Source organism: Cupressus sempervirens, chromosome 6, assembly GCF_028749045.1.
Source record: "Cupressus sempervirens isolate cs-2001-9-10 chromosome 6, ASM2874904v1, whole genome shotgun sequence".
NCBI lineage: Eukaryota > Viridiplantae > Streptophyta > Pinopsida > Cupressales > Cupressaceae > Cupressus > Cupressus sempervirens.
In genome coordinates this window covers 504,913,598-504,933,291 of record NC_143123.1, presented here as the reverse complement: position 1 = coordinate 504,933,291, position 19,694 = coordinate 504,913,598, and positions in this window count along the sequence as shown.

The window sequence follows — 19,694 nt, the reverse complement described above, 5'->3', positions numbered from 1 at the left end:
TTGGATCCTAATCTCATGCACCCAAGATGGCCTCGAAAAATGACAAGGGGAGAGAAGACTTGGATGACCTTTGGCTAAAAACCACGCTTGTTCTTTTACCAACTGACTCTTATGTGTGCTAATCTAGACTTTGCAAGCACTCATGTTTAAGAGACAATATTCAATTCCAACTTAAAGCGTCAACAAAAGTAAATCGATCGAAGAATGCAAACAATAAGAAGAGTTAGGGTCAACAAAAGCAAACTCGCGTGCCCGGAGGCCCTCCACGTCAAGTATCGATTAATTTTTTTTAAGGCATTCAAGATTGAGTGTGAGTTTGTTTTAAGCCCAAAACAAAAGTGTGTGAGATTTGATTTCAAGCGCGCGCCCGGAGGCTCTCCACGTCAGTTTTTGTTCAATTTTAGTGCCCAAACTTGAAGTGTGATTGATTTAATCTAGAGTTTTGGCCATTTAAGAATTTTGATAAAGTTAAAGCAAACGTTCAAAGAGTTAGATTGTGGAACATTTATCACCTTTTTCAAGTAGACCCATCCCCATAAATGGCGCTAAGATTGCAACCAATGGTTAATATTTGATGGGTGATTAGAAAAGAGGTGAGTCCAAGGAACTACTCAAATTGATTTTTGCAAATTTGTATTTTAACTTAACAAAGTTTCTTAAATGTCCAAAAATCAAACTTTACCTAGATTGCATGTGGAAAAGAGATTTGTTTTGTTCAATTTTAGAAGCTCCAAATGAAGTGTTTGATATTGCAATGGTTAATTGATCCTTGGCATTCAAGATTGGATTTTTTGTTTTAAGCATGCATTCCAAGAAAAATTGATTTTAATCCATGGCATTCAAGAGTGTGTTTTGAGCAACATTCATTCAATGAAAAATGTGTTTAACTGTTCAAGTTCATTTTTTAGCAACATGCATTCAAAGACAAATGGTTAAACATTCAAGTTCATTTTTTTTTTTTTTAAAGCAACTTGAAAACCTGCAAAAAAACATGGTTAGTGGTTCCATATGTGCTCCAACCTACAACGAGACAAAAAAAAAACAATTTAGTTAGTTAGCCAAAATCTTCAAAAATGAGAGCTTAACTATGGGAAAAAAATTTTAAACTTTTTTTGCTATTTTTCCTATGCGTAGAAATGCTTAAAATGGTCTAAATCCTACGGAACCACTAAAATAAAGATTTTAAAACAGAAATGCAACATAAGCAAGCAGAGACGACAATCTATCAAGCGGAGATGCCACAATACGTAGACGCTAAAATGCGAAGACGCTAGTATTCGGAGACGACAGGTCAGATTTTGCGACGCAGAGAATATGTGACAAGTGGAGACATCGATTTGCGTAGACGCTAATTTTTGCAGACGAAGATTTGGGTTGGCGGCGGCGGAGACGACATAACAGGTTGCGGAGACGACAGTGTAGCTGGCGGAGATGCGGATCTGTAGAGACGACGGTTGAGGATGTGCAGACGATAGTTTAGTGGCAGCACCGACAATAGAAAACTAGGCAAAGATGCCAAAATGCAGAGACGTCGATTTGGTTGCGCAGACGACAAAGTAGCCGGCAGAGACGATAGTTTGCAGGCGCAGACGCCAAAATTGCAGAGACGACACTGCGCGAAAAAAGTTGAAAAATGCAAATTTTTTAAATTTTTTGCTATTTTTGGATTTTTAGATGGTATTTCTTCTTCCTAAGTGCGTTCTTTAACCTACAAAAATAAACAAAACACCCTACAACACACTCAAACAACAACAAACATTAGATAGTTAGAAAAAATGACATATAGATGAAAATGGATGATTAAATGACCCATAGTGGGGTCCTACCGGGCGTGCCAAAATGTAGAACAAGATTTAGTATGCAAGGAACATTAGCAATAAGAAAAACATTCACAAACTAAAACTATATTCACATATGAGATTAGACAAAGGAAACAATTAAGGAATGCAAACCCAAAAAAGGAAACACTCCATGCTTCCTTGATTTTGTAGATGTGTCCTTTGATGTGGATGTATGCTCAAGATGCTCAAAGCTGCTTCAAATGGAGATGGATAATGGAAAATTGGTAGCTTTGTGAGCTCTCAATTTGGCATTATAAGGGTATGGGTATGGCTTTTGGCTCTCAAAAGGGCATGGTAACTTTAGCTCAAAGATTGTTTATGAAATGGCTTGGGATGAGATTCAATTTATAGGCTAAGTGGTTGAGGGATGGAGGGCTTAGATGCAAGGATGGATGAAGGCTTAAGGAGGGCTAGGATGCACTCAAAGGAGAGCACATGGATTGTGCTTGTTTAGCACCAATGGGAAGGTGACACTTGTCACAAGGAGGATGAGTGTGAGAGGGTAGGGTAAAGGGTTGGTTAAAGGCATGATGAGTGGGGTTGAGTATGTAAGAGGGATGTAAGAGGAATGAGTGTGGAAGAGGGAAGAGTGTGGAAGATGGATGTAAGAGTCATGAGTGGGCTTGTAAGAGTCTTTTATGGTTTGTAAGAGCACTCATGACTTGGTGGTTGGGATTTTTGAGGGGAGACTTTGGTTTGGATTAGGAAAGTCTTAAACTTGCTTAGGGAATGTGACAACATTAAGGGGTGGATTAGGCTTGGGTTTAGGATTAGATTAGGGATGTTAGAGATGTGCAAGTGGATGGCATTAATGAGGGTGGGTGAGTTAGTGGCTAAGCTTGGTTAGTATGGGTGGATGGGGTGGATTAGGCTAAATGGAGGATTAGAGATAGGTTAGGGGTTTTTGAATTTGAGGATTTCATTTATCAAATAGATTTATTTAATAAATGAAGATTTTTGGAATTAGATAGGAGAAAAGGATTTAATTGATAAATAATAGATTATTTGATTTATCAATTAGGACTATAGATGATTAATTAAATTAATCAACTAGGGATGGCAAAGGATTAATTAAATAAGAATTTAATTAATGATGCTTTTAGAGATGGCTAAATTAGATTACCAAAGCAGTGTAATCAAATTTAGGTGTCTACATTTTGACCCTCTTTGACATAGTGTTGAGACAACACTATTTCAAAGAAGTTCGAATGAAGATGACATGAAGAAGATTTTTTAGCAACAAGGTTGCCCCAGTCTCAGATAAGAAGAGGAGAGACTAGACTTAGATGATGCCCCCTCAAGAAGGCGCCAGGGAGAGAAATGAGGCTCGATGACTTCTTGAAAAGTACAAGAAATTGAGATGAGCTAAGACACAGGTTGGCAAAGAGAAGGGGTTGAATTAGCTCAAACTCTCAGTATGGGAGGATGATAAAGGGAAATCAAAGGCACAAAAGTAAAGCAAGCTTAAGACTTTCCAAGATTGGGGGGGGGGGGGGGGGTGGAGGAGTGGAGCACTATAAAAGGGATCCATGGATAGGGGAATGAATGATGGAATGATAAAGTTGATACAATAGGATTTCAAAGAGTCAGATTGGTGGAAGATGGGTTTTAGAGATCCCTAGGATTAGGATTGTGGATCTCGAAAGATGAGGCTTGGTGGATTGATTTGATTGGTGGATCCCTAAGACTAGGATTGTGGATCCCTAAAGCTAAGCGTGAGGAGTGATTCAAAGAGATACTGATGCATAAGCTGGGATAGGTGTTGGATATGGATGGGGAATAATGGAGATGAAGGGAATCCATTGAAGCTTTTTGAGCGGGGGGATACTTCAAAGAGAAGTACCACCATGTAGTTGAGCACTAGATTTGCTATAGGACTGTTGGTTAATTGCCAAGATTACCAAGAACATCAAGGCCTTTTCACCAACCGTCCAAAGGACTGAAAAATTGACTCGAAACAAACACGCAAGGATTTCCCCAGCATCGCACATGAATCTCAGAGGAAGCAGTGCGGAATCGACACTGGTTAACCCACAAGCAGAAAAGAAAAACAAGCAAAAGACCTGATCAAGACCTTACGCTCTGATTGCCCCATTCGCAGCATACCATGATATGGAATATTGTGGCAACCTTGAGGAGGGAACAAGGAGATTGCTTGGAAAAGATACTTCAAGACCCAAAAGGGAAGATCCCAAATCAAGAGAAAGCGAAAATCCAAAAGAGAACCGTTTGCCAACGAGATGGGTAGGACGAGGTACTAACAGACATGAGGAAAGCTATATCCTGCAAGGACCTATCGAAGAGTACCTAAGCTGGTGGATCAGGACGAGTGGTGCATCTGGCAAGCTGAACTAAGAAGGATAACACTTTGGTGACATGAGATCTAGCTAAAGGATGTATTGGAATAGCTAACCAAGGTGTGCAATGTGTGCAAGATGTTGACCAAGGATGAACTAACACGAAAGCCGGATAGATACAATGATACTAAGCTAAAGAGGATGTACAAGCTGATGGACCAAGATATGTTACAAATATACAAGTTTGTTCATGTTTTGTTTTTTGTGAGATGGAAATGTTTGTGAAGGATGGGATTTCTATAATAGTTGATAGGTGGATAGGTAGATGGTTTGTGAAAAGCTTAAGGAAAATGGGATTCTGTGTGTGCATGTGATAGGATACAAGCTAGGATACAAGATTATTTACAAGCTAGAATATGGTACAAGCTTTGGACAAGATTCGGATATATACAAGGTATGGTACAAGATTTACAAGGTATAATACAAGCTTTGGTACAAGATTTACAAGCTGTACAGGAGGTATTTACAAGCTCCATCAGATTTTGGATATTTGATTGGAACACCAAGGGAACAAGAAGGTTTTTTATGGGATGGTGGGTGAATGGATGAGGGATAGGATAGTGATAGATAATGGATGAGTCTTAGTACACAAGGTGCCTGAATTACCAGGTTTTCACCAAAGTACCTATCCAAGGCACCTGAATTGCCAAGTTTTCATCATTGGATGTTTATTTCTCTTTACTATTTTTTTGTATTTTTCAAAAGCTAGATATACCAAGGATCTTCAAGCATAGAACTTCTTGAGATGAATGATGTTAGTAGGATCATTCAAGAGTTCTCCTTTCGGTGCAGATAGCTGATAGGCTCCAGAGCCAAAGGAAGCAGTGACAACATAAGGACCAAGCCATGTAGGTTCAAACTTGCCTTTCTTTTCTCGCTCTACTTGGACTTTCATGTTTTCTTTGAGGACCATGTCACCTGGCTGAAAGTGTCGTGGAAGCACCTTTCTGTTGAAATTCCTTTTGAGACGAGTTTGATAGACCGTGAGATGATCATAGGCTTGTTGTGGCTTCTCGTCTAAGAGATCTAGCTGGGTGAGTCGAGCTACTCTGTATTCTTCATCTGATATTTGCCCTTGCAAAGATATGCGTAGTGAGGGAACTTCAACTTCTATAGGTAATACCGCTTTGGCACCATAGACTAGAGAGTATGGAGTTGTGCCTGTGGATGTACGAAAGGAAGTTCGATAGACCTATAGAGTCAGATTTATTTGAAGGTGCCAATCACGGCCGGAATCATTAACAACTTTCTTTAGGATTTTGAGGAGGGTTTTATTAGTTGCCTCTGCCTAGCCGTTACCTTGTGGGAAATATGGGCTAGAAAAGTGGTGATGGATGCGGAGGGAAGTGCATAATTCTTCAATGTTGAGATTTTCAAAGTTACCTCCGTGGTCAGTGAAGATGGTGGATGGGATGCCGAATCGGAAAACAATGTGGTACAAGATGAACTTGGAGACCTGAACTCCTGTAGCTGAGACTAGGGGGACTGCTTCCACCCATTTAGTGAAATAGTCTGTAGTTGTTATTATCCATTTATGTCCATCAAATGAGAGAGGGGTGATAGTTCCAACTAGATCAAGGCCCCAACAAGCGAAAGGCCAAGGTGGTGCAATAGGCTATAGATATTGTGCTGGAGCGTGCACAAGATTTGCATGCTGCTGACATGGGAGACACTTTCTGACAAAGTCACAAGAGTCTTCTTCAATGGTAGGCCAATAGTAGCCTGCTCTAAGGATTTGTCATGCTAGGACAATACCACTCGTGTGGGCACTGCAAAGTCTGGAATGTACTTCTTTTAATGCCATCGCGGCCTCATTTTCATCTAAACATCGAGAGAGAGTATCGTGATAACCCCGACGATATAGGGTATTGGCTATGATGACATTGTGAGATGATTTTCGAATGAGGTTCTGGCATTGGGTACGTGTGAGGTGAGGGGATATGATACCATCGTTAACGTAAGCGTGAATTTCATGGTACCAAGGGGATTGGGGGCCAACCAAGATACAAACACGGTTTGAATCCTCATTCACATAAGTGGGTGTGAGGAGCTGCTCAACTAAAAATTCATATTGTGTAGCTTCTTGGGGAATTTCCAAGAGCGAGCCGATAGTGGCCATGGCATCTGCTGCTTTATTTTGCATTCATGGCACTTGAGTAAACTGAAGCTTTGTAAAATGCTGGGTCATCTAATCAACTAGCTCTTTTTAGGGTAATAGCTTTTCATCTTTGGTTTGATATTCATTAAAGACTTGTTTGATGATGAGCTGGGAATCGCCAAAGATTTCTAACTCAGTGATATTCCATTTTGCAGCGATCTTTAATCCTGCTACAAGAGCTTCATATTCTGCAATATTGTTGGTGCTAGGGAATTGTAGCTTGAAGGCTTTTGGAATATAATCTCCCTGAGGTGTAACTAATAATATTCCTGCCCCTGATCCATGAGATGTGTATGAGCCATCAAAATAAAGCTTCCATGAGGGTTGTTCTTCAATTAAGCAGATATGCTCATCTGGGAATTCTGTGAGCAAAGGATATGCATCTACTAGAGGTGCATCAGCTAGGTGATCTGCTATAGCTTGCCCATTGATTGCCTTTCTGTCCACATACTGGATGTCAAACTCACTAAGGAGCATAACCCATTTGGCCAAATGGCCTATAAGTGCTGTTCTGGAGAGCATATACCTGAGAGGGTCAATCTTGGAGACTAGTTGGATGGTATGACTTAGCATGTAGTGGCGAAGCTTTTGAGTTGAGAAAACAACTACCAAATAAGCTTTTTCCATAGGAGTGTAATTGAGTTCATAACCAAATAGGGTTCTACTAATATAGTAGATGGCTCTCTCTCTGCTATAATCATCATTTTGTGCTAGAAGTGCCCCTAGAGCAGTATGTGTTGCTGATATATACAAGATCAAGGGACGACCAGGAACTGGTGGAACCAAGATAGGGGGATTGGTGAGATACTGCTTGAGCTAATCAAAGTTGCGCTGACATAAAAGATCCCACTTGAACTTCTCATTCTTCTTTAGCAAGTGTGAAAATGGTGTACACTTATCTGCAAGTTGGGAGATGAAGTGCCAGACAGATTGAAGGTTTCCCTGAAGAGAGCAAAGCTGTCATAGTGTCTGGGAAGGAGGCATGTCTAAGATAGCCTTGACCTTTTTGGGGTCGATCTCTATACCTCGTTTAGAAACTATGAAGCCTAGAAGCTTGACAGATGTGACCCCAAAGACACACTACTTGGGATTTAGCATGAGATGATATTGGGCCAACCTATCAAAGACTTTCTCCAGGTCAGCAAGATGATCCATGAAGGTGTGAGATTTGACTAGGATATCATCCACATAATCTTCCAAAATGCTATGGATAAGATCATCAAAAATGGCTGTCATTGCTCTTTGATAGGTAGCCCCAGCATTCTTTAGGCCAAAAGGCATCATGGTGTAGCAAAAGGTTCCCTAGGGGGTAGTGAATGATGTCTTATGCTGATCTTCTTCTGCAATCTTGATCTGATTATACCTGGAAAATCCATCCATAAGGGACAGAATTTCATGTCCAGCTATAACATCTACAATCATATCTATGTTGGGCAAGGGAAAATCATCCTTTGGACAAGATTTGTTTAGATCTCTAAAATTAGTGCAGATTCTGATGTCACCGGAAGGCTTAGTGACAGGGACCATGTTGGAGATCCACTCTGAGTAGTCGATAGGTCGGATAACCTTAGCAGCTAACATTCTTTCTAATTTAGCTTTGACCAGTAATGCCACCTTGGGGTGCATTTTTCTAAGCTTTTGTCTAACGGGCTTGATCTTTGGATCGACTGCAAGATGGTGAACTACAAGCTTTAGATCCAACCCTGGCATGTCCTGATATGACCATGCAAATCGGCCAATGTTCTCTCGTAAAACCTCAAAGAGGAGGTCAGCTTGGTCTTGTGATAGGGATGCAGCAATGTGAAAAAGTCTAGGGATCTCTGAAGAACCAATGTTGACTTCTCTAGTATCCTCTATTAGAATAGAAGACACCTCTGGTCAATTATCTTGAGGAGGCAATACTAAATCCTCATGTTCTGCTTGTGGTTTTTCTTGCTGAGGGGTTCTCTTCGCTGCCTTAGCTAGTCCTAGATTTACCTTAGTTCTAGTTTTGGGTGTATCGAAACTAGGTTGGGGATTTTCTCCAAAATACCCCTTGGGATCTAGCTTGTAGATGTAGGCAAAATCTGGCTTTGTCTTCTTATGAGGAGTTTCGGCTCCCATGAATCTTAGAAGTGCTTCCTCTGATGCGAACTCATCAATATGTATGACACTTGGTTGGTCCCAATCTATGAGTTGTGGATGAGCGAGTGGTAGGTCAATGAGATGGATGGATAGTTCTCAGAGAACAGAGTCTCCTAGGAAGATTTGGTCTGGGATATCATCGTAGGCTCTCTTTTCTACTTCCTTAGGAATGTCTTTGATTTGACAAGGTCGTGGTGGATGTTCGAAAAAGCGTGACCATTCTCATTGGTGCCCCTAGTTGTGGGTATGCCAAAGCCAAGACCTGACTTCGTTTCCCAGTTATGTGCTTGGATGGGACATTGCATGCCCCTTTCTTCTGGTCGTAGTCCACCTCCTTGATAGTTCAATTTTTTAGTGATGAGCTTATGTTGTTGGGGATACTTTTGGCTGAAGTGATCAAGGCGTGCTTGATTTCTTGGAGGTGCATCCTTATGTAACCAATTGTTGATATCTGGAGTGAGCTCCTCATGAAGAGGGGTTTTTGAGGACACAAAGGTGGTTGGGCCAAACTGTTTGTATCGAGGAGGTGGAATCTCCCTAGCTTTGTGATATGTCGACCTTCCATGGGTATGTGGATCAAGTGGGATTGCTCCGATAGCAAATGCATCTAATAGAATATATTCTCCACAACCTTTGTTGTTGATCTTTACGGTAGATATGGTGGAGGCGAGGATGGTTTCTACATCATTACAAGTGTGGGATGAGCTGGCGATGGCTGTGCCGATGTCTATTCTAGGGCAATGGTTTGTATATGAAGCTTCAACTGCATTGCAGTAAGCAAAGGGTTCTAGATCAGCATGGATGGTTACCTCAATGCCCTAATGCAGAAATTTGATGCGCTGATGGTAGGTGGATGGAACGGCCTTCATAGCATGAATCCATGGGCGACCGAGGAGGATGTTAAATGGTAGGTTTAGATCAACAACATGGCAAACTGTCTTGGATGACTAGCCCAACCTTGATTGGTAGCAAAATAGTCCCTTCTGTGGTTCTTTCCAAGTTGTCATAAGCTTTGATGGTGATAACTTCACTGATCATATCTGCCTCAGTATACCCAGCTTGTTTTATGAATTTTAGGGTGCAAATGTGGCTATGTCCAGACTAAAGAGAAGAGTCTATCTTTTATTGAGTCATTGCAACTTGTAGTTTACATACATAGTTGTTTGCCCTTATATTTATACATAGTCTTCAACAAAAGACAAAGAGACAAATAAGAGGATTATGAAATGAACAGACATGATAGTTGGACTTCACATCCAAAAATCTCCTAGTTGAAGTTCAAGTTATGCTACGACCTCACATCTAAACAACCTCCCACTTAAAGTTTTCTTTCCCTTACCAATCCCATGGTAATAAATTGCCAAAAAATAATTTTGATAGCTAGAATAGCAACCACAACTAGTTTCTAATCACATCCAACTAACTATAAAACATCAATAGATTTATAACCACATAACCAACCCATACAATAATTGACCAAATGTACAATCTTCCAACAAAACACACCAAAAAATATTTATGTGCAAAAAATTAGAAGACTATTATATAGAAATGGAAATTTCATGAGAAATGTTAACTAAGAGTTGACTCAACCTACCAATAAACACATAGAAGGCATGCCATTATTTTGAGATGATTTGCAAACTACAACCAACTTCCTCCAAAAACTCACATGACATCTTCCAAGTCCTCATGAAAAGATTTCATATTATTGTTTTAAAAAATGAAGTACAACAACAATAGATGACCTAAAAAAAACTATTTGAAGGAACACCCATGCAAACCATAACTCATCCTTCTACCAACACCACCAAGTGCCCAGCTATGTCAAGTATGATCTCTTTTACCTCTCCATATGAGAGCATTTACATCACTCAAACACCATGGATGAAAGCCCCTATAAGCATGGAACCATCTTAATCCATCTCCTAAACTCATATGAACAAGGAGATAAATCTATTGAGTAGACTGAGTGTGGGGAGTGATTATGCTCCTCTAGGATACACCAAGTCACAATGACTCTTCTCCAAGAAAAATATCCACTATGCCCATAATGAACTCACATTTATCCAAAGGTGTAGGCTCCTCGATCTTCATGTTGAAACCAATAAAGAGAAACCATCTCAAAAAATGTTCTCTAAACCAAGAGAAATATAGCCTCACCCAAGCCTCTTAGTTTTCAATAACACATCCCTAACCAATCTACCAAAGTACTCGATACCAAAAGCGCTAACCAAGATCAATTATCAAAACTCCCACTACATTACCTAGGAATAAACATGACAATTTAATCTCCATAAATTAGAACCCGTGCTCCAAAGAGTGAAACCTCAAGAGAACCTTTCTCATGCCAACACTCTAATCTAGAATTAAGAGCTCACTAGGGCACAAATAACAAACATCTCCAATTACATGAAGGGAACCATCTCATGAAAAAAATTATTACTAGAAAATCAAAAACTCTCACTGTTGAACTTCATAGTATCAAAAAATAAAATCAGAAATAAGATACCAAAAATCACACTAAATAGCTATACCTGAAGCTACAATTTCTCCACAATTCCCTTTAGAATCCCATTTTTTATTTGATTCAGACCCTTCATGAATAGTCAGTGCTCATATAAATTCTATGTACCACATAGACAAGTTCGTAGGGATACATCCCCAAAAAAAAACCCAAATTTCTGAGGTAGGGATGTCCCCAAGATGGTGGGAGGAGTATGGGACATCCCCCCATCATCCCCAAAATTCAAAAAATCATTGGGGATGGTTTGGGTACTTGGAGACACCTAGGAGAAAAAAAGGGGATGACTTGTCATCCTTGGTATGGAAATGGTATGTCTAGACATCCCCTGACTGTACCAAGGATGGTCAGTCATCCCCTATTTGTTCCATGCAAAAATTAAAATAAAAGTCAACAAAAAACAAGTAACTATGCTTCCTACTAGGTCACCCAGGTAGGCCCCACCCCTCCAAATGTCCTAAAATGTTAAAAGAGACTAAATTTTGGTTTTTTTTTCATTTGTTTGATTTTTCTAGTGAAGTTGGAGTGTGGTGCATATGGCTAGGGTTTTCATTTTTCAAGAAGATGAGGTGATTTTTTTTACTCTAATAACTTGAGTAGTAGTCTACTTAATTTTTCTATATTGTGTTATCGATGTTGAACTTGAACATGATGATGATATATTGATACTTTATAGCAACCCTCTAATCTTTATACATATTTAGATTTTCAAATTTTTATAGTATAGTTCAATGCCAAAAAAATGTTGCCCAAGAAATCATCGCTCCATCCCTATCTAGAAACAGTGGAACATACTATAAATTCCTCCTTTCAAGGCTTTTACCACCTAACATTGATTTCATAACTGTGTGATCATAGGCTTCTATAGAAAACACTGACCAAATATTGTAGTGTGGTATTTCTACAATCACGCCATTCCTTGAGATGACAATAACAACCATCTCCATTGTGATGCAGAATGCAACAGTGGAAGTTCTAGTCTAAGGGCCAATATTCTCAAATCACCAAGTAAGCAATAATAATTCCAAAGTGTTTCAAACACCCTTTTCTAACTGCAACACACCTATATAAACCTCAAAGGACAACAATCTAGTCCTTAAACACACTTTTCCAACTCCAATGCAAGTTTCACCAACCTATCCACAAATAGGGCTACAAGGGCTAATATTGAGAAGTTGTTGCATCCAACCTAGCCACACATCAAATACCTAATATAAGGATAGAAATGAGAATTGTTTGAAAACCCCAACAATATCCCAAAAGACCAAATCCAAATCTACTCCAGCACTCCACTAATCTACCCAAGTACACAGACCTAAATGGCCACCTTTAAGCTTGGTTTTCAAAGGAAGACCAATAAAATGGGTGCATAGACAAAAAATAAGTCTTTAGAACTCCAAGGGGTAACCAAGACACTACCAACCCACATTTTATTTGATTACTTTCCTTCACATATAACTTCAACAATCAAATTTCTTCAATTTTAGACCAAATACATACAAATATTTGGCCTAGTGCTTGCAAGAAAAATTAAATCGCTTTGGTTTTTCAACTCTTACTCTTTGGATATGAAATTACACTCCCAAGGCTTCCATTTTCATTGGATTTTTTTCCATTTGAACTCTACAGTCATGATCTATATGTTCATTTGCACAATACCCTATTGAACCTAGGGTCTCTGGGCAGTTTTGAAAGAAAATGTTTTAACTTTTGATAGAGATTATAAATCAAGTTCAAAGAAAGTGAATTGGATAGGGAACTTTAATAAGTTACTCCTCAAACCATTCAACCCTTCCCAATCAGTACAACACATGGGAAAATGAAAATACAACAGTTTTGAGCCAAAAAACCAATGAATTTTATTGAAATCAGCAAAAATTTGTACATCAACCAACCTATTTTGTTGGGAAGGTTGGATCATAAATTTATAAGAATTTTTTACCAATAAACTACTTAGGGAATAGTTATAATTGGTTCAAACTCCTTCATTAGCAATTTACAACTTTTAAGCAAAAATTGCTTAGCAACTTTTTTATTGCATTTGCAATTTTTATTGAAATTGACTACCTACAACCTCTAAACTATTCTACGACCCTTATTAACCTCATCCAAGGTGTTTCCACCTATTACCTAATTACTAAATGCCCTATATACCTTAAGGAATCCTAGTTTATAGAATTACCAAATGAGCCTCAAGCCTTTACAAATGGGCTTATAACATCATGAAATTATTCCTAACATCCTAAAACCTTATTGTCTTGCTCATGAATCCTTTAGGAAGGTGGAGTAGTGAAAGATCCTTATGGAATGCCTCATGATGACCTTGAGTTCCCTACACAATGCTACCCTCCTCAAAATAACTCAAGTCCCTTGAGTTGGGATTGCATCAAGCTGATAAACTACTCTTTCAGTGTCCATTTGACTCATCCAAGTTGCATCTTTAGTTGGTGCATTCTTCCATTTGAAAAAATATGAATAATAAGTACCCCTCTTGGTTTGCTTTGAAATCCTCTTGTCTAATATGCATTCAATTGGTGGTTTGGTGGTTTTTGGTAACTAAGACATATCTACATGGTTAGATTGACCTATTCTTGCATCCAAATCATTAATAGGAGGCTTATAAGCATAAAGATCAAAAACATTAAAGATGGGAGAAAGTCCTATGTTACGTGGAAGGTTTATTTTATAGGCATTATTGCTACATTTCTTTAGGATCTTGAAAGGGCCTACTTTCTTCATCATGAGTTTGGTATATTGACCCATTAGCAGCCTCTCCTTTTTAAGTGTATCATAACCATGTCTCCCACCTTGAATTTCAAATCTCTTCTTTTCCTATCTACATGTTCTTTATATTTTGTTGCTGCATGTTGCTATCTATCCCTTACTTGGTCTTGGATATATTTCATGACTTGGGAAAGGTCCTCTGCTTATGCACTCCTTCTTTCCATGTCATTGATGTTTCTAAGTTCCAAAACACCTCTTGGGTGGTTTCCATAGACAATTTGGAAGGGAGTCATAGCAGTACTTCTATTCAAGGAATTATTATAAGAGTATTCTACCTATGGAAGGATTGTATCCCATGATCCTCCATGCTGCTAAGTCAAACACCTTAACAAGTTTCCTAGGGACTTGTCTATAACCTCAATTTGCCCATGAGACTATGGGTGATAGGTAGATGAAAAGTTCAAATTGGTTCCTAGCTTTTTTCATAGTGTTCTCCAAAAATGTCCTAGGAACTTAGGATCCCTATCAAACACAATAGACATAGGTAGGCCATGCAATCTAACCACTTCTTTAAAGAACAACCTTGCTATATGAGGTGCATCATGTGTTTTCCCACAAGGAATAAAGTGGGCCATCTTTGAGAACCGATCAACTACTACAAAAATGCTATCATTTCATGCCTTGGTTCTTTGAAGGCCTAACACAAAATCCATGCTGATGGAATCCCAAGGTTTACAAGGTATTGGCAAAGGATTGTATAGTCCTGCATTAGAAGTATGCCCTTTTACTTTTTAACAAATCAGGCATCTATCTATAAACTTCCTAACATCTGATTACATTTTAGGCCAATGATAAAATCTTCTTACCTGTTCAAGGGTCTTATGTATTCCAAAGTGCCTTAACATGCTTCCACAATGCTTTTCTTTGATGATGTTCTCTCTACAAGAACCCCTTAGCATACAAAGCTACCCTCCTTTAAACAAAAGCCCCTGTTGAATTAGGTACTCTAAAAATTTAGTATGGTATTTGTCCCCCATTTCTTGACATGTCTAATATATCTCTTTGAAATTTTCATCTTGATCATACATATACTTCATAACTGAAATACGCACACTTTCAAGTTTAATATTTTGAACCATAAGATGCCTCCTGCTAAGAGCATCTGCCACCTTGTTTACTATCCCCTTTTTATGCTTAATTCAAAAGGTATATGGCTGCATGAATTCCATCCTCTTAGTGTGCCTTTGTCTGAGTTTATCCTGCCTATTCAAGAAACTTAAAGCTTGATTATTAGTAAACACAATGAATTCTTTTGGAAGTAAATAGTGTCTCCAAATTTTTAGTGATTGTACCATTGCATATAGTTCAAGGTCATAGACTAAATATTTTTTTTTTGCATCATTTAATTTCTCACTTAAAAAGGCCACTAGCCTGCCTTCCTGACTCAAGACTCCCCCTATGGCTTTAGTACTGGCATCACATTCTACAATAAATATCCTATTGAAATCAGGAAACCTTAGGATGGGTGCTTGTGCTATCTTTTATTTGAGTGTTTCAAATGCTTCTGCTACTTCATTAGTCCAAACAAACTGACATTTTTTCCCTCCTTTTATAGTGTCTATTATAGGTGCACAAACCCCACTGAAATTCTTAAGAAATTTTCTATAAAAGTTACAAAGCCCATGGAAACTCTTGACCTCTAATGGATTCTTTGGAGGTGGCCAATTAAGAATGGATTCTATTTTGGATGGATCCATTTTAAGGTAACCTTTAGAAATGACAAAGCCCAAAAATATGAGTTCTTCCTTCATGAAAGTGCACTTTTCAAGGTTTATCTTGAGTCCTTCCTCATGTAACCTATTTAAGACTTGGTCTATGTGCCTTAAGTGTTCTTCTTTGTCTTTACTAAATGTTAGGATGTCATCAAGATAGAAAACTACAAATTTGTTTAGAAAGGGCTTGAGGACCTCATTCATGAGCCTCATAAAGGTACTAGGTGCATTTGATAGCCCAAATGGCATTACAAGCCATTCATAAAGCCCCTCTATGGTTTTAAAAGCTATTTTCCATTCATCTCCTTCTCTTATCCTAGTTTGATGATACCCACTTTTCATGTCCACCTTAGAGAAATAGTTTGCTCCACCTAGGCAATCCAAAAGGTCTTCCATTCTTGGCATTGGGAACCTATATCTTATAGTAATCTTTTTGATTTCCCTAGAGTCTATAGAAAGTCTCAAAGTGCCTTCCTTTTTGGGTGCTAGGACTGTAGGAATAGCACAAGGACTTACACTCTTCCTAATCAGCCATTTAGACAACAAGTCTTCAATTTGCCTTGCAATCTTTTCATTTTGTTCCAGGGTCAATGCAGCCTTATTGGGAAATGTTGCACCAGGGATAAGATCAATACAATGGCTAACCTCTCTTTTAGGGGGCAAGGAGGTTGGAATACTATCTGCAACTATCCCATGATACTTTTCTAGAAGAACCCTTACTTCCTTAGGACCAATATCTTCCCACCATTTTCCCTTCTTGGGTTTGTCTTTAGGTTTCACTACAACCTCCTTTTTAGGCCTAGTTACTATGGCAAAACGTGGGGTATCCTTCTCCTTTAAGGTCTACATGAACTCCTTCTCCCCTACCAAGGCAACATTACTAACTACATGGTCTAACTTCCCTTCATCAAGGAAGGGGTTCATGGTATAGTTTATGCCTCCTTTGGTTATAGTTTACACTTTGGTCTCCCCGTCATGTTTGGCTTTAACATCATATTTCCATGGTCTTCCTAGTAAGAGGTGGCAAGCATCCATATATATGACATCACAAAGGATCTTGTCCACATATTCTCCTAGGGTGAATTCTACCCATACTTCTCCATGGACAAGGGTTTGCTTCTCCTTAGTAAGCCAAGATGCCTTATAGGGATAAGGATGTGGTATCTTTTGCAATTTTAACTTATCAACCATCTCCCTAGATGCTATATTGTCTGTTGATCCAAAATATATAATTATTTTACATACCTTGCCTTTTACTTTGCAAGTTATCCAGAATAGTGCCTTCCTTTGTGGTGGTTCAATGGGGTTGGGCACCTTCAAGAGTGTTCTTTTCTGTAGTAGGCATTCACCAGTCTCAAGATCTACAGTTCTAGAAGAAGTGGAATGGTAGGAAGAGATGCTTTGGCCATCCTCTTCTTCTTGCAACAATTGGACTCTCCTATCTCCCTGCCTAGGATTGTCTCCATGTTTTTTAGGGCATCTAAAGGACTGATGTCCTATTTGATTGCATGTAAAAAACTTTCCAATGAACACACTACCTTCCCTTCATCTACCATTTCCTCCTCCTCTACTATTGTTAGGTCTCCTACCTCTAAAAGTACCCTTGTTGCTGAACTCATTTTTAGTATTCTGATTCTTTCCTTCTTCTTTGGACTGATTATTCTTTGCTTGAAACCTTCCTCCTCTTCATCTAAAATTATTTCCTCTCCCCCTATTGAAACTAGACTCTCCTCTCCTCTTTTGTTTTTCCTCAATCTTCAAGGCTAAATCAAAACATTGATGAACTGAAACAATAGCAATCAGAGTTAGTTCATCTTGAATTTTGTATTTCAAACCATTTATATACCTTGCCAACTATTGTTTGTTGGTCTCATATACCTTTGCCCTAAGAGTTAAATTGTGCAATTCTTGGGTACATGTGCTAACATCCATATCCTTTTGTTTGAGATTATGCAACTTCTGATGTATTAGGACCTCATAATCCTCAGGGATGAATTGCTTCCTAATCTCTGCCTTTCTTCCATGTGTTGATATGCTCCTTTCTCTCATCCTCTCTTTCACTTTGTAAAAAGTTCTACCAACTAAGGGCAGGGCCCTTGAGTTTTGCCTTTTCTAATTTGAACCTCTGACTTGCAGGGACCTAATCACACTCAAAATGGTTGTCCAATTCTTCCAACCAATCCATACACTCATCTGGATTTAGTTTGCCATGAAAAGTAGGCAAGTCTCCTCCTTTCACCCCTACTCTTTCCAAGGCTTGCAAGAGTGGTCTCTGATCCAATGTGATCTCCTCCTCATAGGGCTCCCTTTCAACATCCTCTTCCTCAAACTCATTATGATCTCCTTTCATGATCTTACCCTTGAGTTTCTCCAAATCCCTCTTCATGTCTCTATTTTCTTCCCTCATTGCTCTACTCTCTACCATCTGCTCTTTTACAAGTTTGGCCAATTCAACATTAGTGATCCTCAAGGGGATCTTCCTTTCTCCTTCTTCTCCCTTAGACATATTTTCTATATCCCTATTCCTCAAGATCTAAACTGCTCTGATACCACCTGATGCAGAGTGCAACAGTGGAAGGTCAGTCTAAGGGCCAATACTCTCAAATCACCAAGTAAGAAATAATAATTCCAAATTGTTTCAAACACCCTTTACTAACTGCAACACACCTATATCAACCTCAAAGGACAACAATCCAGTCCTTAAACACACTTTTTCGACTCCAATGCAAGTTTCACCAACCTATCCACAAATAGGGCTATAAGGGATAATATTGAGAAGTTGCTACATCCAACCTAGACACAAATCTAATACCTGATCTAAGGATGGAAATGAGAAGTGTTTTACAACCCTAAAAATATCCCAAAAGACCAAATCCCAATCTACTCCAGCACTCCACTAATCTGCCGAAGCACACAGACCTAAATGGGCCTCTTTAGGCTTGGTTTTCAAAGAAAGACCAATGAAATGGGTGCATAGACAAGAAATAAGTCTTCAAAACTCCAAGGGGTAATAAGGACACTAAAAATCCACCTTTTATTTGATTACTTTACTTCACATATAACTTCAAGAATCAAATTTCTTCAATTTTAGACCAAATACAGACAAATATTTGGCCTAGGGCTTGCAAGAAAAATTAAATCCCTTTGGTTTTTCAACTCCTAATTTTTGGATATGAAATTAAACTCCTAAGGCTTCCATTTTCATTGGATTTTGTTCCATTTGAACCATACAGTCATGATCTATATGTCCATTTGCACAAACCCTGCTGAACCTAGGGTTTCTGGGCAGTTTTGAAAGAAAATGTTGTAACTTTTGATAGAGATCACCAATCAAGTTCAAACCAAGTGCATTGGATAGGTAACTCAAAAAATTTACTCCTCAAACCATTCAACCACCCTTCCCAATCTGTACAACAAGTGGGAAAATGAAAATGCAGTAGTTTTTAGATAAAACACTAGTAAATTTTATTGAAATCAACAAAAATCTGTACATCAACCAACCTGTTCTGTTGGGAAGGTTGGATCATAAATTTATAAGCATTTTTGACTAATCAACTACTTAGGGAACAATTATAATCAGTTCAAACTCCTTCATTAGGAATTTGCAAATTTTAAGAAAAAATTGCATAGCAACTTTTTATTGCTTTTGCAATTTTTATTAAAATTGACTACCTAGGACCTCTAAACTATTCTATGACCCTTATTAACCTCATCTAAGGTGTTTCCACCTATTACATAATTACTAAATGCCCTATAGGCTTTGAGGATTCATGGTTTATAGAATTACCAAATGAGCCTCAAGCCTTTACAAATGAGCTTATAACATCATGAAATTATTCCTAACATCCTAAAACCTTAATATCTTACTCATGAATCCTTTAGGAAGGTGGAGTAGTGCAGGATCCTTGTGGAATGCCTCATGATGACCTTGAGTGCCCTGCACCACATTGTAGGCATCTTCTCTAAGAGTTTTAGTGACACCTTTGTTTTTTCCCTTCTGTGTAAAAGAGATTTCATTTGAACTCTAAATTGTTAATTTTATGGTTCAAATAATTTTATTTCTTATTAATCTGTAGACCAGAACTAGATTGTAGATTAAAATTTATTATTCTTCATTTCCCTCATCCCTAGCTTTTATAAATCTCATCTGAATGACAATGCTATTTTCAGCTGTTGTGAATTTACACAAGGCTA